Source organism: Limanda limanda, chromosome 9 (genome assembly GCF_963576545.1).
Source record: "Limanda limanda chromosome 9, fLimLim1.1, whole genome shotgun sequence".
Classification (NCBI taxonomy): Eukaryota; Metazoa; Chordata; class Actinopteri; order Pleuronectiformes; family Pleuronectidae; genus Limanda; species Limanda limanda.
Window position 1 is genome coordinate 24,868,514 of NC_083644.1, and position 5,736 is coordinate 24,874,249.

Genomic DNA, 5,736 nt, shown 5'->3' on the forward strand with positions numbered 1-5,736 from the left:
TGTTTTGCGTCCCTGTATCTTTTTTATGAACAGGAAAGTTGTGATTCTACTACTACCTAGTCCTGGAATATAACTAGGGATGGGTATCGTTTGGTTTTTATCCGATACCGGTTCCTAACCGATACTTTTAAAACGATACCGGTGCCTAAACGGTGCCTGAACCGATACTTTTTTCAAAAAAGTGCACAAAACGATGCTTGACTGAGAAAGGCTTTTTTTATTGCCAAATATATTAACTGTTTAAAGTAGATTATAAATATAAATAAATACAAACCCCTTTTTAACTTAAAACTATGAATAACATACGAACTGTTAACAAAAGTTTACACTATACTTAAATAAATAAAAATAAATACAAAACACACACACTCTGACTCGTGACTCTGACTTGGTGCCTGAGCCAAATAAAGACTGAGGGTCGCTTTCCCATCACTCGGAGACCCCCGTGTCTCCGCGGCTGGGGCTGTCGCAGGCAGGCTTCGGCCCACCTTCGTACCCCTAAAATGCGGTCGCTTTTATGAAACATTTCTCGGCGTGGTCTTCGCTCCTCCCGCACCGACCCTTTCCAAGCCGACCCGGAGCCGGTCGCGGCGCACCGCCACGGAGGAGATGCGCCCGGCGGGGCCGGCCAGCGCCGGGGACAGGTCTAGCGAGGAGATCCCCCCCCCCCAACACCTGCACCGGAGCCCTGACGCACGCGGGGCGCGGGCAGCGCGGGGACAAGAGTCTGTCCACAAGCAGCCGCGGCCGACATGCGGGGGCCCGCGGGAGCCGCCGCTTCCCGTGAAGGAAGGAGCGGAAGTGTGAGGAGGCGGGACGAGCGGAGACCTCAGTCTTCCATTGGCTCAGGAACCGAAATGAGGAACCGAAATCTCCGTTGCATTTCGGTCCGGGTATGTACCGGTTGTATTGGTACCGGTTCCATATTGGAACCGGTTCTCGGTACCCAACCCTAAATATAACTCGCACCTAAATACTATCACAAATGTGTCTGTGAGTGGCACATTTGAAGGGGACATCAATTAAGTGTTGGCCGTGTATTATGAAGTCAATCCATCCAGTATCTTATCCTTTTGAGGGACAAGAAGGGAGATGGAGCCAATCCCAACTAACATAGGGCGAGAGACAAGGTCCACCCTAGACAGGATAGAGACAATGAATGCAACCTTTTTGCCGTGAGGTATCACTGCTCACCACTGCACCACTTTGCTACCTGAATTATGAAGAACTTTTTGGCTTTTATTTGGATCGACAAGAAAAGGATTAGTAGAAAAGGTAAATAAAGTGCCTGCCTTTTACCACATACAAGCTATCAGCCAAAATCAAGAGAAACCAAAAGACAGCACTGACAGGAGAGTTTTCAGTTAAAGTATTGTATATTAAGTTGAATCAATAAAATACATTTTAGGTCATATATTACGTGATAATGAATCATAGATCAATGTAACTTAATTTTGTCTCATCCCTGATCATGTATACAAAATGAACTTTAGTGTTGCTGTGCTGTATACAAATATACACACACACACACACACACACGTGCATGAGTGTGTGTGTACGTAATAGAAACATTTCAGAGCTGTCTTCAACTTGGCATTTTTGTTTATGTCCATATTTCAGGCTTAAGGTAGTCGGCATAAATGCAAATCATTTTCATCCAAGCATTTTAAATAATCATTATACTTAAATGACTTTACTTTAGAGCCTCTGCAAATGGAAGGACTATTTATAAATTAACGAAACCTAAATAGTAAATTTATGAAATTTGTGTTAAACCCCACTTGAATTTAAGTCTTTACTTCCAATCCACTGAGGCGGTTTAGGCAAAGTATTATGTATGAGTACTATTGCAACAATTCTACTAAATGCTTTAAATGACCTAATATAAACTGGTATCAGACAAAGATGGTGACCGGGCCATTTTTCATAAAATGCAAAAGGTTGTGTATGTAGTTTGTGCCATTGAGACGACTTCAGGTTGCATAGAACAAGCCAGACAGAGTTGTCCAACCTTGGTCCGTTATTTGTATGGGGATGGCTGAGTCAGCATGTTTATACTGCTGACTGGACTGAGATATATCTAGAGTTGTCAGAGCATCCGGTCCGTAAGTCGAGACCTGTTCAAAGTAGCAGTGTCATGCTGGGTATTTTAAAGCATGTGTGAACTCACTGTATCACAAGAGATGCACCAGCAGATCAGGGGTGTTGAAGTCAGAGGGAAAGTTTGACCTTGATAACTTTGAAGTGCACAGAGAAGATTAGAATCAGCAAGATAAAAAATCAAATCGGATCTTTCCAGACTTTGAAGTCTGTGTAGTAATGTACTTGGAATTTAATGCTCCTATCGTGATGTAAAGTGGAGAGAGGTCATCACCTGTAACATCTGGGATGACAGATGTGCATGTGATGTGCACAGAGGACCAGAATCTTGGGTGTAAGGGATTTATTGAGTCTATGTCAAAAGCTTGGTAATTATTGGTCACATGCCATTCTGTTTAGATGCAACTCACTTGTAACATTTTGAACGTAATCTGGCAATGCAACGTCTCAAAAGATACATTATTTGCATTCTTCACTTCCTGTCGTAGTGAAGAATGCAAAACTTGTTGGAAGAGAAACCGTGAGCTGGTTCAGAGTCTAAAAATAAACAATTATCAATATTAGATGACCGAATGAAAGCAACACCTGCAGAGTTAGCTAAAAGTCAGCAACCGTGTGTGTGTGTGTGTGTGTGTGTGTGTGTGTGTGTGTGTGTGTGTGTGTGTGTGTGTGTGTGTGTGTCTGACTGTGTGTGTGTGTGTCTGTGTGTGTCTGTGTGTGCTGAACAAATCATCAAGCGTGGAGGATAAAGTAGGTAATGATAAATTCAATCTGACTCACATCTTGCATTTATAATAATTATATGATATTTATCATGATAAATATTATATTATTATAATGGAAAATATTTTACAGTGGGTTCAGTTTTTCTTTCCAGTTCTCACATTTTCTTATGAGCTGCAATGATGGTATTAAACGTGTAAAAGCAGCTCCTATTAAAACACAACTATAATTTGGTATTGGGTAAGTATTGTTGTAAACTATCAAGTTTTTAGTGACAGATATAAATTCAGAAAACGCTTAATGAATTTTAAATTACATTTTGCCCAATTGTTTATTTTCCACTTTATTGTAAACTCTTGTTTGTTTTGGGATCCCATACAATGTTGACCAAGTTTCCCCACAGTATTGGCCAGTAGCTGGGCTGTTGACAGATTTTGATCTGATCCTTTGACATTCACCAAATAGCATAGGTTACCATGGTTACCCAGGTTAAAATTGAACCAACTTCGTTGTACTAGATAACCTGATGAAGCGTAAAGAAACTCCCTAAACTTGCTGATACAGACCTTTTCCTTTCCTTTCCATCCATCCATCTGTCAATCAAGCCATCCATCCATTAATAATCTTTGACCTGCAGGTTCAGCTGACATTGGACAAGAAGCAGGGTACTATCACAGGGCCAAAATAAAGAGAAAAACAATCAATCACACACTGGTGGAGTTAGAGTCTCCAATTAATCTAACCCAGTTTGCCTGTGTTTTGACTGTGTGAGGAAGTGTGACTACCTGAAGACAACCCACGCAAACATGGGGAGAACATACAATCTCCACACAGACCCAGGCCCAGGCCAAGCAGGGAATCAAACCTTGCTGTCAGGCAACTGTGCTAACCACTGCATCACCGTGCCACCCCTAAGCCCGCCACTACTGAGGCAGTATGCAAAATACCAGGGCCCTGGGATAGATCAGCCAATAATAGTGCTATCAAGTACATCTGTTTTTTTCTGCAAGTTAAAATATCTGTGTTGAAAAATAATCAACATTCCGATTAAAATGACAGTTAAGATTTAATTGAACTGTCCCCTTCAACAGCTGACCCAAGTCTGCTTAAACGGACCTCTGATGACTCACCCACTCTCTCAGACAGCATAATGTTGTATCCTCGGATGGAGAGAAACGACAAAAGCGATTTGTCCTTCAAACTAAATACTTTGCTACATTTCAAACTTCTTAAAACTACTGAACAGGCAATTTAATCAAAAAGAAAAAAAAATTCCCTCGGTGAGCTCTTTCAATCTCAGGAATTTTAGAATTCCTCTCCCTTTTGTGGGTTACATGTGTGTGCATTTGTGAAATACCTGAACTGATAGAAAAGAGTGGAGGTGATTTTATTTCCCCCTCATCCCCTCTCCTCCTGAGAGCTGATAGAGGCGCACTCTCAGCACTCATGAAACGCTCCTGTGTGTTTGAAAGGCGCAACATAAAGCTCTCACCAGAGCTTTGAGGCATAATCATGACACAATTAAGATAATTTCCCAACGAGTGCTGGTGGCGAGAAAAGCAATTTTTACGCCTTGTAATCGAGTCTGGCTGTCAGATTAAGATAGCAGGTGATTTGAGGGAAATTGTCTTGGCTAACTCTTTGGAGTGGGATCCAGGTGGCCTCAGGTATCTCTTTGCCTGTTGAGATTGCCCACAAGGTAGTGCTGTTTTGATTCTGAAAATGAAAGAAAATGCTGGGTTTGTGTCTCTGGGCATTTGTCGCCTTATTACCTGCCTGCCTGCCATCTGCTTCTGCATCTCGTGACTTTAAAGAGCCAAGTGGCCCCGTTATCTCTGTCTTACTTTCTTGCTCTGTCTCCTTTTAATGTCTTTCACTTGCCACCCAATGACAAACTCAACATTCAGCATGTACTCTATGAGATAACCATTAGTGGGGGGGAAATCTGAACAAAATATGTCAGTTTCTTGCAGCCATCTTTGAGTGAATTTGTTAAGATTTCAACTATGAACTGGAAAAAAATCACGAGAGCGCAAAAAACGCCGCCAAGGCCGAACAGTCCTACACATTGTAGTGTAGTTCTTATAGTAGAAATGTAAAATAAAAAAAGGAAATGGTCTGATTACATCAATTATTTATTTGTCATATAACATAAGAAATCCTTGCTAAAATGTAATGTTTTATTCATAGGCCCAGGTCCCATCCCTCCACCAAGTTTAGTGAAAATAGGTATGGAAGTTGTTGATTAATCCTACTAGCAAATGAAGCAATAAACTAACAAAAAATCTGAGACGGGTGAAAACATAAACTCCATGATTGAAGTAAAAATCGACGTTCACTCTCAGGTCAAATGACGCAGTAGACACTGGCTTTAATTAGCTCCGGCTCCGACTGGTAGTGATGGAAACTTTAAAGCGCAAAACGGGTTTCAGACTCACTGGGGGAAACAAACAGAAAGGCCAACTCCTCTACTGGCAATGGGAAATTAGTCAATCGTGTTTTAATGGGTTTTTTCACGTTTTTTTTTTTTTTTTCAAAGGTGTCAATGTTCTGTTCAGACAAAAACCAAGTCCATGAAATCCAAGCAAACCTCCAATAAAGACCTTTGCAGTCAAACAGGCCGTTTTTTTTAACCATCAGACAGTATATTAACAATGGCTCAGTTACGTTCAAGTGTTCCAGTATAAGTCATGACAGTGTGGCAGCGTGCACAATACCGTGACCCTGACCCTATGACTGAAGCAGCTAAATAGAACTCTGCCATCATTAATTGTATTATCCACACTTTTCTTACAGTGAGGTGTCAATTTTTCTTTTTTTGTTGTCAAAAAGATCTACTGTGTTAAAGCAGAAAATCTTTAAAAAGGCATAAAGTTAGAAACCACCATCTGCCAAAATATTTATTTTATACAA